Genomic DNA, 17,281 nt, shown 5'->3' on the forward strand with positions numbered 1-17,281 from the left:
AATTTTCTGTTCTGAATTGCACTATGACAGATGAAGTGAAGGTAATTTTGAAGATAAGGGTCTTTGTTTCTAAATTAAAAACATTCTGTAGACTTAGCCAACTGTCTTAACAAAATCTCTTCTAATACTGCTATAAATTCATTTGTCTTTTTATCTCTCCTACCATCTATGAGCGAACTGCCAGAGTTTGCTCATTGTAGAATCTTCTACAATGACATTTTTGATTATTTCTTGAAACATTTCATTCAGTCCATTTTATGTGATAAATCAAGCTGTATAAAATTTTAAAACATTTATTTTTTTAAATAGTCTTTAAAAATGTATCATATATAAAATACCATGATATCATGAAAAGTTATTACAGCAAGTGAATACTGCATATTTCTAACATTTGATTAGCATTGTACTTTACAACCAATATTGAATTCCTTTATTAGTTTTAATATTGTATTTTGAGGAAATCTATTTTCATAGAGAATATTTTATTGTCATGGAAAGTTATATATTTTAGAGGCTTCCATTCTACAAAATGTATTGTAATCATTTTTAAATTGTTACAATTGTTGTAAAATTAACTTGAGAAATACACACACACACACACACACATACACTTACAGTTGCCATGAATGATTGCTAACTCCAAAGTTTTTTATCCTCTCTCTGTTTATTTCTTCATGTTCCTTTCTGTTGAAGAGCATTGGCTCAAAACATAAAAGATTTTCTCACCTTCCCGAGCATCAGACTAATACACCTGCTTGTTGTTTATATACCTGTCTTTGTCTTTTGTTTTTCTGTAAATTTCAACTACATACATACATACATACATATATCTACACATAGGTACATACATGTGTATATATGTGCCTCTGTGTGTGTGAAGGCACATGACCTTGTGGTTAGGGTGTTGCACTCATGATTGCCAAATTGTGGGTTTGATTCCTGGATTGGCAAAACCCATAATTTCATATTGCTTGCTCTAGTCCGATCAAGCAAAATGTAGGCCTGTTTGCCTGGCCAGTAGGGTGGCATCATTCAAAGGCTAAAACAATGCAAAGCACATTGTGACTAGTGATGTGTAACATCTGATAGTCTGGTCAATACCGTGATACTGTGAATACCATGATGTGTGTGTACACACACATAGATACATTATACATACATATAAAGATACATATGTGTTCATATATATATATATATATATATATGTGTGTGTGTGTGTGTGTGTGTTTTTACACACACACACGTGCAATATATATGTATATTTGCATAGAATTATAATTTTAGTCTTGTCTAAAAATAACTTCTTCAGAAGCAAAAAAACAAATTTATATTGGCATTCGAAAAATAATTAAGAATTTTGAAAATGTTTTGATTGTGTCAATTTGATGTTGCTTTTGTTTTCCTACTCCGGAAAAAGATGTTAAAAAATAACTTCATGCCTATACTTGATATTTCTTTCTTTTTTAAATCTATAGTTATTTTAATTATAAACAGCCTAACATGAAAGCTATTTTTATGGCACTGTAAATTGCTTCACTGACTTAACACCCCAAAAACTACTGCCATACAATACCGGAGATGTACTAGAGCCTGTTTTGTGTGCTGTTGTTCCATACCAGTTCTTGCTGTGGTGAGCAGATTGCATGCATATCATTCTGAGGTCTTCCTATGTAATTCATTACAGGTAGCTACATTGCTCTGTTCCCCATCATTATGTAAAGTTTACCCAAAGGTCAAGTGAATCTATTTATGTAAATATTTGTGACATCAACTAATCTCTGTCGAGCATTCCTTCAAAGATTCTGGTTAATATGTTTTTCTGTTTTAAAGCTTCTTTCTAACCTGTTTTCTTGTTTGTTTTGTTATTTTTTAAAAGAAATTATTGTTTATTGTTTGTTCTGACCGATCTGCTATATATATACATTTATAATCTCAGAAGCAATTGAAAGGTTTATTTCTTGTTATTTGTTTATTAACATTCAGTTAAATTACTGAGATATTAAAAGCACAGCAAACAATATTACAAGCAGCATTAAATGCAATGCTGAAACTTTTCAACAAGTGTAAAAGAAATATTCCTTTCTTCTAACCTATTCAACATGTGTTTTGTTTATAGTTGGCTTTGTTCAATAGACACAAATAACCTGATGAACATTGTGTCCAGAGTTTTGATCCATGGTTGTGAGTTCTTATCCAATTACAGCTATCCATCTACATATATATATAGTTTATGTTTACTTACATCTTAAAAAGTTAGCTAACTTCATTCTTTGATATTCTTTTATTATATACAAGGTTTGATCAATAGGTATCCGGACTAGTGCTATAAAAACAAAACTACAACATGTACCAATTTGGCATTTAGTCTCCTTCAAAGTAGTCCCCTTTGGAATCCACACACTTAATCCAGCATTGATTCCTGGAGCTTGTTTTCTGGGATAATCAGCAGCTGCCTTGTCACATTCACTTTGATTTCTTTGATGTCCTGAAATCTACCTTTCAAGCAGGATTTGATTTTTGGAAAGTCGCAAGGGGTGAGATCTGGGGAATATGGTGGCCGTCAGACCTGGAGAATGCTGTGCCTAGCCAAAAACTGCTCCACAAGCTGCACTAAATGGCCAGGTGTGTTTTATGGTGCAATTGCCACTCACCAGATGCATGCCATTGTGGCCTTTTTCGACAAATAGCATTCCACAAATGCTGCAGAACATCAGGGTTGTACTCCTTGTTTACTGTCTGACCAGGTGGAACATACTCATGATGAACAATCTCCTTTGTAGTCGAAGAAAATGGTCCACAATGTCTTCACATTGCTTTTGTCTTGGGGAGGTTGGGGTCTTTCACTGCAAAGACTGAGCCTTTGTTTTGGGGTTATAACCTTAGACCCATGATCCATCACCTGTTATGACTGTTTTCAAAAAGTTTTCATCATTCTCGACACAATTAAGGAGATCTTGTGCAATTGAAATCCGAGTGTCATTTTGGTCAGCTGAAATCAGTTTTGGCCCAAACTTGGCAGACACATATCCAAATCTTCAGTAATAATGGACTGAACTGAACCATAATTAATTTGTACATACTCTGATAACTCACAGATGGTGATTTGATGACCTCCCGCACATCTGCGATGTTTTTCTCAGTTCTGCTGCTAACAGGTATCCCAGAATGTTTGTCACTATTGACATTCTTTTGGCTCATACACTCCTTTCCATACACTTTCTGCAACTTTGATGCAGATTCTCTGCTCAACTTTCTCTGTCATGGTCAATGTGATGATCACATGCTACACACGTTCCTTCCAACCATTGCTGTAAACAGCAGAAGTGAGCTAGAATGTTAAAATTTGGTGCATATGCACAGCAGTGTTCATGGTCAATCTGTGCTAAGCGGCTTCACTCTGCATGCTTTAGCTTCATTACTATGACAACAGTCTGGATACTTATTGATCAGACCATTCTATAGATGCTTTTGTGGATTTTCTGAATACTGGTGTGGTGACATCCTAGACCTCCCCACCTTTCCACTTTCAGATAGCCACTGTCTGTGTGAATGCTTCATGAGCTAAACACTTGGATTACACATTCCAATTCACCTATGATGTATGTACATACACACATATATACTTACATGCATACATTCCTACCTACATATCTACATGCATGCATGTATGCATGTATGTGTGTATGTGTATTCACTTTTTTTAATATTTACTTAACCAAACCTTGATGTTATACCCTAATACTGGTATTGACTACTGCAAAAGCTGGATGTTTAACCATACCCTCCTCACAACAGGAAAGCTAACATTGTCACCTGCTTCTCACTGATCTTACAGCATGAGCTACTCCACACTAAACAGTTTTACAGACTTTCTAACAAAGTATTTAAGCAAACAAACACATTTGAAAATATATAAATAAATATATAAAATGATACTGCTGCACACTCCTGTATCCTATTCATTTAATGTCAGTGCAGGTCACCTTTAGACTATTAATTCTAATGTCTAATTTGTATTATACTGAATGCTTTGACTGAGTTTTGTTGATTTTACTTACTCTCATCCAAATGTGTGTGATTGGGGGTTGTGTATACTTAAATCTTAAAAACTGGAGATCTATGAAAATATTTTTTTTTAAAGGTAGACTTTAATTGACATAAGGTAATCTTTATATCCATGAATACTGTGTTATTAGCCTTGAGAAATCCTCTTATAAAGGTGCTTCCTTTGCTAATAATTAATTCTTAATTAACATTTTTGAAGTTTAAATAATTGTTTTATCATTTATTCAGTAAATACAAATTCATTGAAAATAAGTGTGAAGGAAATCTGAAATGATGGAAATATTTTAGAAGTTTTGTACTGACAAAATGCCATTATTGATTGAAGTAGATTTAAATTAGTATGTGGAATAAAGTCTGGGAAATTAAATAACCATCACATCATTTCATTGCAGAAATAGACTCAGGAAAGGATTATTTTGTTATAAAAAATATATTTTAGTGAATTTGTTTGTAGTGAGGAGAATTAACTGGAATTACAGTCGGCAGTTGGCATTGTTGTTCAAGCACGTTCTCCATTAGTTATTCTTCTCTCTTCTGTGCTAAGTTTATCCATTTAAATTTCACAGTTGTTTTCCCTTCTAATGGCATGTTTTAGCTTCTAACAAGTTGTGACTTAGCTTCAAGTAAAATACTTTATTAATGTACACGTGAATTAAATTAGCATACAAAATTGGTTTCTTGGTTTACTGTGAAAATGATCTAATATGATAAATTAGCTGTAATTAAAATCAAATTATGAATGAATTGGTATTTATGTTAAATATGAGTGATTGTTAAAGAGCCAAAATATCAGTTTGCCATTATTAAAGCATGAATTTACAATTTTCTGAGACTTTTATATGGTATGCCATCATGTGTTGTGTTGCTTCAGAGATATGCTTATACATCCTTGGTCTTTTGGTTTCTATGTAAACCCTCCCCCCCCCCCCAAGAAAAAACAACCCTCTAAAAATTGTCATGTGATTGTAGGTAACATGATTTTATTGCCGTATTTGATGACATAAAAGATACATGGGCATTTTAGATGTACCTCAATTTCTAGCACATATTCTAGAAAAATGAGCATTGTGAACAAAATTAGTTTATGGGGTGCCCAACTTTGCATATAGGATCCAGGGGAATTTTTGAGATATTTATTTGGAAAAAAAGTGCGTCTTATATTTCATCAAATACAATATATTAAGACTAATGATTTCCAAAATTGAAAAACAATATTTTACATGTATTTTAGTAAACAAATATGTTTGTTTAAATTGTAATCAACACTTATGCCAAGGACATTATTGCTACTGTTAATAAAGCAAGGATTGTTTTAACATCCTCAAATAAATGCTAAGCAAACCCAGAGTTCAGATTCAGTGTTTTTTTAGTGAGCATTTATTTCATGGAATATACCATCTTGTTATATTAGTTATAGCAATTTATAAGTCGGTGTTCTACTATCACAGTTTTCTTTGGCATTGTCTATTATTCATTATAGTGTCTTTCTTTTATCTTCCATTCTTTATTGTTTTTTCACTTCTTAAATTTATGTTTCCAAATTAAGAAATGTAATTCTAGATGAATTATTACTAAAGCAATGACTAAGTAGTTATTAAAAACAGTATACATTTATTAAATTGTTAGTGGTTTTATTATTAAATTATGTTGTGAAATATTACTGATGGAATCCTCTCTCCTGTATATTCTATAATATTCTTGAAAGGAAATAGCTTTGAGGTGAAATATTTATACAAATATATCAATTGTCTACCAAGCATAAAATAGTTGAAATTTATGTTAGTTCATTCCTAGTTGAAAGATATCTATGTAAAAGAAATATGGCTTCTTATGATTGGTGAATAGACTGACCATAATATAGGCTTATAAAAGGTGAGGTTAATTTTCCAATATTTCAGCTTTGGTGAAATTTGATATTATTATTGCACAATGGCAAAAGTTAAAGCTCTTATCTTTTTCTATTTGTCTGCAACCTTTCTTTAATTGATGTTTAACTTCAAGTCAGCACTGATCAATTCAGTGATAAAGTCAGCACTGATCAAGAATATCCTGTCTTTATTTGAAGCATACTGCACCTTGTGTTATATTATCCAATGTGTCCTTTTTTTCTAAGGTGGTAGGAAGAAGATTTGGTTGCTCTTTCTTGCAAGTCAAATAATTACATAACGATTCCATTGCTGGCTGGTGGTCACTTTTTCACCTTTAGTTGTCTGTCGTCAGATTTGCCACACTATCACTTCCAGATATGCATATTTATTTTGATATATCATCATAATATAATGGTCTGCATATATAGATTGTGTATCTCACAATACAGTACTAGGATAACATACGTAATGTATGTCACCACATAGTACCATTCTAATTTGTGTCACTTAGTTCCATTGTGCCATTGTAATTGTATTCACCACACATTACTTTCTCTATGGCTGCACATACATATTTTGTGCTTCATCACACAGTACCATCATAGTTGGTGTCACTTATATAGATTGTATAATTCACTACACAGTACCCTCATTTTTTTTCCATGAAGTACAACTAATATTATCGTTGACACTTTAGTATTTAGATTTTACTGTCAGATGTAATACTTATTCTTTCATATTGTTTTAAATGAATTATGCATTATATTGTAGCTTCAATATTCCAATGTTATTGTTTATTTTTAGAATGACATTGTAGGGTCGGTGTGAGAAACCAGATCTGGCTGGTTTGAGCCAAGGGAATACTTGGGCCAAATATGACCGGTTTAAATGCTGGAGGGTTAAGATGGTGAGTTGGAAGAATTGTTAGTGTGCTGGATAAAATGCCTAATTGCATTTCTTCTGGTTCTTTAGTTTCTATGTTTAAACCTGGCTGAAGTCCACTTTGCCTTTCAAGATCAAATAAAATAAGACCAGTTCATCACTGGGTTTGATGTAATCAACTGTCGCCTCTCCACAAAATTTCAGGCCTTGAACCTATAGTAGAAAGAATTATTTTTTTTTTTTGTTATTATTATTATTATTATTATTATTATTATTATTATTATTATTATTATTATTATTATTTGATACTAGAAGAGTGGATTAGCTTGGGTTTTCAGCTATCCTGCAGAGGTCAACTTTGCCTGGAGTTGATAAAATAAAGTACCAATCATTTATAGAGTTACATGTGTTGGTAACATTTCTGTCACTACTTAATATTCTACCTTAATCACCATTGTATTATGTAGTTATATAAAATTCTATTCACCATTCTCAATCAGTATCGCTATCCTTATTTTCATTTAATATGGTATCAATATCCTTATTTTCATCTCTTCAAATTTCTTATTTCATGCTTATCTTAGAAATTATTATTTTACCATACCAGAACAGTGGATTTGTAGCCTGGCTCTATATTTTTTCTGACTCTTTAAAATCACACTAAAGTGGCCAGCTTTACCTTAAATAAAGTACCAGTCATATACTGGAGTTGATTTAATCAATTAACCTCCTCCCCTCAGATTTCTGGCCTTGTGCCTATGTTAGAAATTATAAAAGTAGCTAATATTTTGTTTTACAGAACTAACCATTTTTACTTCAAACTACATATTTTTGCTATAAATTCCAAATTAGCATTGTTTATATTTTTTTCAATATTGTATTATATTTAGAAATGCCATTGAATACTGGTCTGATGTTGTTCCTGTTGTCAAGTCTGTAAAATGTCAGAATAAGATTGTCACTAATATTTCTTGTTTGTCACAGGAACCCAACAAAGTTTTGTAACACTTTACATTTAAAGGTCAGGCTTTCACTTTCTATTCTGGTTTCCAAGATTGACAACATTTAATCTAAGATGGTACATAGATTTAGCTTGTCTTCACATTCCACCCCTTGGTTTTCTGTTATGAAATATCATTGCTGTTGTTGGTTTGCAGAAAGTATTTGAAATTGTTGTTGTTGCAGTGATGAAATTGTTGTGGTCTTAGTGATGGATGGTAACAAATTTGTTCCTATTTTTAGCTCTGGTAGTAGTGGTTGTGATGGTAATAGTGGTAGTAGGGTGGTAGATGAGATATTGATGGAAGCAGCAGAATGATTTGAAACAAAACAACCCATTGAACCAATGAAAATGCTTTTTTGTCCACATGCACTTGTACACCTCACTTAAGCACTTTCTCCTTCACTTTTCTATTTCTCATACAAACACCTTCACATATTAAGACACACAAATACACCACTGCACTATACTAGCATTGCAGAGGCAGCTCTATTTCAGTACTATTATAATACAGCATTATACACCAAGTATAATGTACTATATTAATTCAGACCTAGTTAATGTAGCTAAATCACTCCATTCATTAGTTTTAAAACAAAAAGAAGCATATTTTTTATATCTAAGTCCTTAACCTTGAAATTGCATGCCCTTCAGTAAAAAACAAGATGACCTTAAGTAGAAATGCTAAGGTCTTCTTTGTTTGATCAGTTGACTCTGTATAACAGTTCTACTCAAGTAGAGTTTAGCAAGGCTATCTAATAACAACTGTAACAACAATAATGACAACACCCCTTATTGCCAGCATAGAAATTTTGCAAACATTGTAATGTGAGAATTAATGCTGATTAAGTACCAATAACAGATGGTAAAAACATGGTGGTATGCATTATTTAATTTGGTGCTTCACTCTTAGTCAGTTCAGTACCCATTTAAGTCAGTTTTGCCTTTCATTTATTGTGGATCAATAAACATATACTAGTTATGCATTAGATACAATAAAAATACTTAACTATTGAATGTGTTACAATTAGCACCACAATATAGCATTACTGGCTCTACTAATAGCACTAATAAATTTGCTGTTGATTATTACTTGATATAATAAGCAAAGCTGGAAGCTGGCAGAATCATTGGTGCATTGGACAGAATGCATAGTAGCATTTCTTCTGGCTCTTTACTTTCTGAGTTCAAATCTGACTGAGTTCAACTTTGCACCTCTGTCTTTTCTCATTATAGCACTACTGTCAAAAGTCTGTATACCTGTAATATCAGCAATAAATAGAACATTGATGATTGTAAACACAACACTGCTGTCTTCACTAAACACAACACTACTGTTTCCTTTCGAGATGACTCTACTGTATCCACTTAACTCAACACTATTATTATCATTAATCATGAAACACCATTAAACATGACCCTGCTGTCACTACTAAATACATTGCTATTACAGGAATTTGTTTCTGTCATATAACCTAGAGGCAGTCATTTTATGTTGTGTGTGACTGGTTTATAGAAATATATTATGCACTTTATGTATTTATCAATAGTTGCTAAAGATGATATATCTTATTGCCAAAACATCAGTGGCACTTAATTATATTAATTTAGATCCTTTACTGTCTGACTTTATTAGTACTTTAAACCCTTTTACTCTAGAAATCAGATATATCTTTAACTGTGGAAAGCAGTTTTATATATAAAATCTATCTATTTTGAAGGAATATCATATTTGAAACTATTCTTTGTTGAGATCTGTCATATTTATTGATGCACTGTGACTTACAAAAAATACCAATTCTATTTTTTGGAAGATATGTATAACATCATTACTGGAATAACCATGAAATTTCATTTTGCAGCTTAAAGATTAAAATAGATATCCCACTTTAACTGACTTTTCTAATTAAAATTGTCCAAAAATATTTTAGTTTTCTTCCTTTGATGGTGTCTAATGAAATTTTCTGAATTTTTTGCCATTTTCAGTGCTTCATTGTGGGTTTTGTGGATGGTCCATATTCTGAAAGATCATCTATGTACCAATATATCAAATTATTGCAATCCATAGTTTTGTTAGTGTCTATGTTTCAACTCCACACACTAGAGTCCTTCATACATAGTATTTAATAATCTGGTTTTGATATTGTTTCATGATGTAAGTTTGACACTTTTTTTCAAATGGCTTTTGACCTCTCAATCCATTTGTTTGCTACTTCACATTTCTTGTTTTTTCAAAATTGTACATGTGTGTGCAAGAGACTTATAAACATAAAGATATTCTTACTGTTGTTCATATCTCAATGACTACTTTGGTGGCAAGTAATCATAACACTAGACAATATTTCTAGACACTATACTTATTGATGTCTTAAAGCATTACAATTATAAAATATTACCTCACTCTTACATTAACCAAGTAACAGACTGGCTCCAGATGTACATTTAATGAATATATGGGTACAATATATATTTTAAGCAGACATTTGTATCTCTTCAGTATTGAAACAATTCTATATAGGTTTTTATATGTACATTGATATTCAATACATTTTTATGTCTTCCTAAAGGTGTTATCCAGATTATGTTTTCTCTGTGATGTAATTAATTCATCTGCCACTGTGGATTAAATTTTTGATATCTTTGAACAATTAATTTACCCACATACTGCCAAGCTTAGCTTCTATATTTTGTAATTTTGTATTTGGGATATAATGTAACTGATTGGTAGATGTAGTTATGTTTTCTGTGAGGATTTTTTTGTTATTTATTAGATATTTAAAAACTTTGTTAATTTCTTTTGTAACTCAAGTAATCATTTTATTGAATTATGAGTTATTAGTTTATCTGATTAGTAGGTTGAATACTTATAACTCTCCAAATGTAGTTATTGTATGTGTGTGTCTACATATATATGTTATATATATTATAAATATATGTATGTGTGTTTGTACATGCACTTCTAAATATAAATATAAATATATATATATGTTGTGTGTGTGTGTGTATATATATATAAAGTGCTTCTAACTATATATATATATATGTGTGTGTGTATATGTATATATATATGTGTATGTATAGTTAGAAGCACATGATCATATGTGTGCATGACTGTGTATACATACAAAGGTATATGACCTTGTGTTTAGAATGTTGGGCTAATGATCAGAAGGTTGTGGGTTTGATTCCTAGGCTGGTTGGCTTGCTGAGTTTTTGATCAAGAGTGTTCATTTCATGCTGCTCCAGTCTACTCAACTAGTGGTGCAGCCCTTTCTCCCTCCAGCTGCCATTATCTTGATGTTCCATTCAATCAATAACTGGGGAACCTGAAAAGGCATTTATGCCTGCTCATAACTGCACTTAGAACAGTTAATGACTGCATACTATATGCTATCAAGTCATATTTGCTTGTGAGTGATGACTGTAGTCTTTTTTGCATATATATATATATATATATATATATATATATATATGCATGCATACACATTTATGTATGTATATTTATATGTGTGTGTATATTTGTATGTGTGTACACATATATACACTAGTGCTGCTTCTAATTCATATTTGAATATATATATATATATATATATATATTTGTCATTATAGCTAGTTTCTTACATCTCTATCAATGAAAAGAAATCCATTTTAGGAGTCATGGTTTTAATAATAATCTGTATGTTTGTATAATACATTTACATGTGCTTGTGTGTGTGTGTGTGTGTGTGTGCATACATACATACATACATATGAGATTTAAAATGCTTTTGAAAATTCTATTTTTTGTAGTTATGTTTTAGAATATATATTTCCATGAATTATTTTGAACTGTTGGAAAGTTTTTTGCATTTTATCTTGAACAATGATGTTGTTACTACTGCTGCTGCTGTTGTTGTTATTCCTATATAATATATATATATATATCTGTATCTGCATATATTGCTGGCTTCCCTAAAATATCTTAGAAATGTAAGCTAAGCAAAACTGAGATTATAGACATGTTTTAGTGATCCTTTCATCTACAAATTCTCCACAAAGTTATCTTGAAAAAATATTTTACTTTGCAATTGATGTGTTTCTTAACCAAAATTATTTTGGAAGCAAATATATGAAATCCCAATTTTTTTTTTTTTGCTCAGAAAGAGGGAATCAAACAAAGTAAAAAAAAATAGAAAGCAAAAATAAAAGAAATTTTCACCATTCTCTTGATTGAACCGATACCATTACTGAACTGTTTGGTGTAGTACGAATGTACTTTCGATTTTAAATCTATAACTAATGTAACTTGTATATTGTTGAGGAAATGATTGTTAAAAATTGATTGATCCAGGTTGAGCAGGTCTATTACTCAGGAATTGGTATTCTCCTTCATATTTACAGTTACATTGGTTTAGATCTGATGACTTTTAAGACATTTTAGTTTGTTGTTTGAAGTCAGTCCAGCAACAAATGTTGGGATGACAAAGAAATATGAGAGTGTGGATAAGTAATAAAGAAAAAAACAAAGAAAATTAATAAATTTATTAAAAATGATATTATGCTTTAACTATATTTAAGTATTACCTCCATTGTGTCTTTTATTGTTGCTCATATATTTTACGAAATCTACAAAATGCCATTATATATATATATATATATATATATATATATATATATATATGAGCTCTGCATATTTGATGTAAGCTCTTGGCGGGCCGATTGATTGATCAAATTTTGATTTCCTATTTGTAAGTATTTCTCTTCATTTACACTGCACATTTTGTAGTGTGGAGAAGTCTTGTGCATCAGAGTGCTTTACTCCACTCCCTGAAATCAGTAGAATGTAACTGCTGGTGATGAATATTTACAGTTTGTGTCATCTACTTATATATGTGTATATTTACATAAATAAACTCAAATATATTGAAATTAGTTGATAGTTTTAGTACCATATAAATTTTCTCCTTATGCTATTTTTTTCTTATTTTGTTGCTTCATAAATTATCCTGTTTGCTTGAAAACCCCTACTGATTAGTGAAAAGGCACATATTTTGTATAGTGAGTGGTATAGTTAATGACTAATTACTTTCTTTTTTGACTTGACTTCTACCAATAGAAATCATTTAGATTACTAATGACCTTGAGAAAGGTATAAATAAATATGACATCTTCCAATATTTGCCATTATGAATCACTGAAGTTTCATATATACATAATATAGAGACTGCTTTTTCAGCTTCATGTATACAAGGGGTAGTTAGATTTGCTTAATATATAAACCACATATAAAAATTAGATGCTTAAGAAGATATATGGCACAAATGAAGTTTACACATGAACATTAAACTTGTGTTTTAATGATGTGAATCCCGATTTATATCCAGTAAATATTTATGAACCACTTATGAAATACCAAAAAATCCTTGTGAATTTTGAGTAACAATTTGACTTACTACTGCTGTAAAACCATGTCATGCATGAAATACTGCCTTAGACACTGTTGTCATTGGAGTTTTTAGTGTATGTTTTTACCATCATGCAATCATTTTTAAAAGTTTCATCATAAAATTTATATTGTATGAAAGGGCTATTGTTTAACTGAAGTTAAATCACTGAATTTCGTCTGAAAGATGGACTAAAGTGCCAATCATAACATATTTTTAAATTCAAATCTTCCAATTGTACACCCTTAGTGTTGACAAATTAATTACCAATGTACTGGTGTTGAGTCAATTGACTTCTCTCCTTAGAAAAGGAGGGGTACTTTTTCATTTCAAGTGTCCTCTGAAAGCCTCAAAATCCAACTGTATTTTTCTTCTAAATGGCCTACGCTGTTTAACAGATGTGCTCCCATAAATTTCATCAGTGACACCAACCCACCAGCAATATAACTTGAATTTTGAATAAAATGTTCAGCATGTGTTAGATCTTCTAGTTAACAGTTCCCTCTGATGCTAGTTTGTGCTTAAATATTATTACTTTAGTTCTGGCTATCTCGTATGACTAGTAATACATGAGATTGATGACTTGCACATGAATGAGATAGTTTGCCATTTGTGGCACTTTGCTGTCCACGATTTACTTTATTGAATACTCCTACTTTTAGGGGACTTTGGAAATGAAAAACAGCACCAAAAAGGGTTTTATGCTTCAGAAAGAAATTATTCTTCACTTGATAATGAACTTTTTTGACATTATCAGAACTGATATCTTCATTTAGTTTTGTGTAGATTCATAACATCATACATAACGGCTTAAATTATTTAAAAAATATATTCTCTACTGGTTATTTGTTATATTGGTGACACTTAATAGATATGTTAAATATTGCTTAAGTTATATTCCATAATGTGAAATGAAAATTATATAATCTTGGCAATATCAATTTTTATTTTATGATTTTAGTTTAAATTTATCATTTTCCTATGTAACTGGCTGAATATGTTTTCCATGTTTAAATATTTTTTTCCCTTTTTATTTCATACTTTTGTTGAAACTGTAATAAAATAAGGTTTCAGCCAGCTTGTTAGCATTTTTGTTTATTAACTTTAGAATATATTTTATGAAATGTCATTTCTGTGCATGACATATTAGTGAAATTGCATGTATAAATATTGAGTTGTACTTTACATTTGAAAAATGTTTCTTTTCCTTTATATTTCTTTTTTTTCCCCTCCTCTGAAATGTATTGCATATGTTAAGTATTAAATATCAAATAAATTACTGTTACATTTCTCGTTGTCTGTGTTGTTAGATGTTAAAACACTTGGATGATGGCATGGTTTCGTGAATGAAAAAGTTACTTTCTAACCATGGGGTTTTCAGTTTCAATTTCACTGTGTAGCATCTTGGGCAAGTGACTTTTTCTATAGTCTTAGTTTGATCTATACCTTGTGACTGAAAGTTGGTAGACAGAAGTCTATTGTGTGCACATGTTTGTGTGTGTGTGTGTGTAAAAAGGGCAAAGACCCCCTTCCGTCATGGATGACCATAGGATTGCACCTTCAAGGTTACCTTCCGAGGTACAAGTCCGGGCAAGGTTGTTTATGGAAAACCAGCAGTCGCCCACGTCACTGATGCTACCCAAGGGAAAGGCAGAGGCAAAGGCTGATACAGCTTGGCACCAGTGACGTTGCAATTCATTTCTACAGCTGAGTGAACTGGAGCAACGTGAAATAAAGTGTCTTGCTCAAGAACACAACACACAGCCCGGTCCGGGGATCGAACTCACTACCTGATGATTGTGAGCCCGACGCTCTAATCGCTGAGTCATGCGCCTTCACGTGTGTATGTATGTATGTGTGTGTGTTGTGCGTGTTAGTGTGATTGTTTATGTCCTTAGTAAATTATACGTCCCATAGCTGAGTGATTTTGACATGCTTAGACTAGCTGAATAAAAAGTGCCTTTCTTAAAAAACAAATGCTGGCAACTAGAAGGGGATCCAAACATAGAATACTGTTTCTAAGTTTTGTCCAGTTCATGTCAATATGCAAAAAGCATACGTAAAAACGACAATAATTATGTGTGTGTCCATGTTTCAAAGTGACACCGATCAGGATGCAGCCACATATATGCCCTGCATAAGCATAAAGTACGGTAGTTTGGTTGTTCAATGTATGATGATGGAATAAAGTACCTTACTTATAAACAATGATTGGATTTAGGAAGGGTACCTCGCTGTAGAATACTGCCTCAAGATGTGTTATCCAATCCATACCAGCATAGAAATAGTGAACATAAAAACAAGAATATCTGATAAAATACATTACGTGTCTCAAGTTAAACTAACTGAAAAAATAGATACGAACTCCGCTTAGTTTGAATAAGGCCAAGAAGAATACTAGTCCATATTGAATAAGTTTGTGTGCTATGAAAAGTGAATGTTTCAAGCAAAACCTTTTGTCTTGTTGAAAGCGAAAGAGTATTTTACTGAAATAAACATGCATACACACACACGCACGCTTGCACATGTGTATGAGAAGGAAAGAATCATTGTTACAACCCCCGTCTGACCAAAGCCTACATATTTGCTCCAAGTGCACCAGAGCCTGTCGTTCAAGAATCGGTTTACATAGCCATTTAATGGCTTCCTACCTACCTACACACGCGCGCGCGCATATATAATAGAATCGATAAAAATGTAAAGTGAATTCGCTGCGAGGAGTGAAAAATTAAACGTTTCGGGCTGAGTTCATCTTTAGGAGAGAAAATTGAAAGGTGAGAAATAAATGTGAGACGACAGGGTTTTACATCCTCTAAGTTAGAAAAAAAAAAAGAAAAAAAACTGGCTGCGACTGATAAGAAACGCGGGACCACGTGAGCTTTGCACGTGAACAAGAGGTTGTAGGAGAAATACTGTGAGAAGAAAGTGAAATGAGGAGAAACAGGAAAAATCGAGAGTGTGGTGGAGGGAGAGGGGAGTTGAAGGACAACGGGTTTAATGAACTAATAGGTGTAATAGTAGAAGGAAAACGTTCATAACTTTTGATAGTAACTTGTCAGATAAATCAATATAGCTTGGTATGATTTCCATACTGAAGTTCTAAAACTTAACTTTAGCTACTACGACACCAAATAACAATTAAACTTCGAAATTATTTCACATAAAACAATAACAAGACAGCAATTAACAGGGTTAGAATAATCAGATAGCAGTCTCTTTGTTTCTTTCTTGGTGATAAGTGCTATAGAGAATTTGTTATTTAATTGCATACATCTGGACAAGAACAAGAATTGCTAAAAAGTACATAAAATTTTGAAATTTAATTCACAACTCTCTTCTTCTGCAATGCTTTCAAAATGTCAGCGTTAGTAACAGTATTTGGTTTACAGCATTGAATGCTTGAAGAAACTCTCAACACTGACAACTTCCATATAAACAGTGAAACAAATTCTATTTAAAATGGAAGTGGAGAAGCAGAAACTTACATCAAGGTGTGGGCATGCCAGTGCGGCTTAAGAAGTTCACATCATATCTAAGTGGTTTCGAGTTTAGACTGTGCAGTACATTGAGCAAGTGTCGACAAGAGCCTTGTGAGTAGATACAGTGGGCGGAAAATGAAAGTTCATCTCATGCGTGCATGCATTCATGTGAGTGTGTGTGTGTGTATAAATCACGTGATTATTATAAACAAATATCATTATCAAACATGCAGTGTTCGTTTGGCTACTTTGGTGTTAGTGTTTGGAGGACTGAAGGAAATATTACCTCGCTTGGATGCAGACAAAGTTTAGCAACAAGAAGAACATCTGTTTGTAGAAAACCTTGTTTCAACGAAATTCATATGCCATGCAAAACACGGGAACGTGGACGTTAAAACGATGACTTGCTTTTTCACTAGCGAATTGTACAAAACAGGTATCAACTGAAAAGCAAAGGATACCTTCCCCACCTAAGCTGAATAAACCATGCATGTGTATACTCACATATGCATACATAACACATACATGTGTACACATACAGACACTCGCATACACACACACAAA

General features: G+C 32.2%; 1 long non-coding RNA gene across 1 annotated transcript; it reads left to right on the forward strand.

Moving 5' to 3' along the window:
• Positions 1-986: 986 nt before the first annotated feature.
• On the forward strand, positions 987-12,309 carry LOC118762557. The gene is made up of 2 exons (XR_004998310.1): positions 987-4,973; positions 6,186-12,309. It is a non-coding gene; the product is annotated as an uncharacterized LOC118762557 (long non-coding RNA).
• The last annotated feature ends 4,972 nt before the right edge of the window (positions 12,310-17,281 follow it).

This window comes from Octopus sinensis, linkage group LG1 (genome assembly GCF_006345805.1).
Source record: "Octopus sinensis linkage group LG1, ASM634580v1, whole genome shotgun sequence".
Taxonomy (NCBI): Eukaryota; Metazoa; Mollusca; class Cephalopoda; order Octopoda; family Octopodidae; genus Octopus; species Octopus sinensis.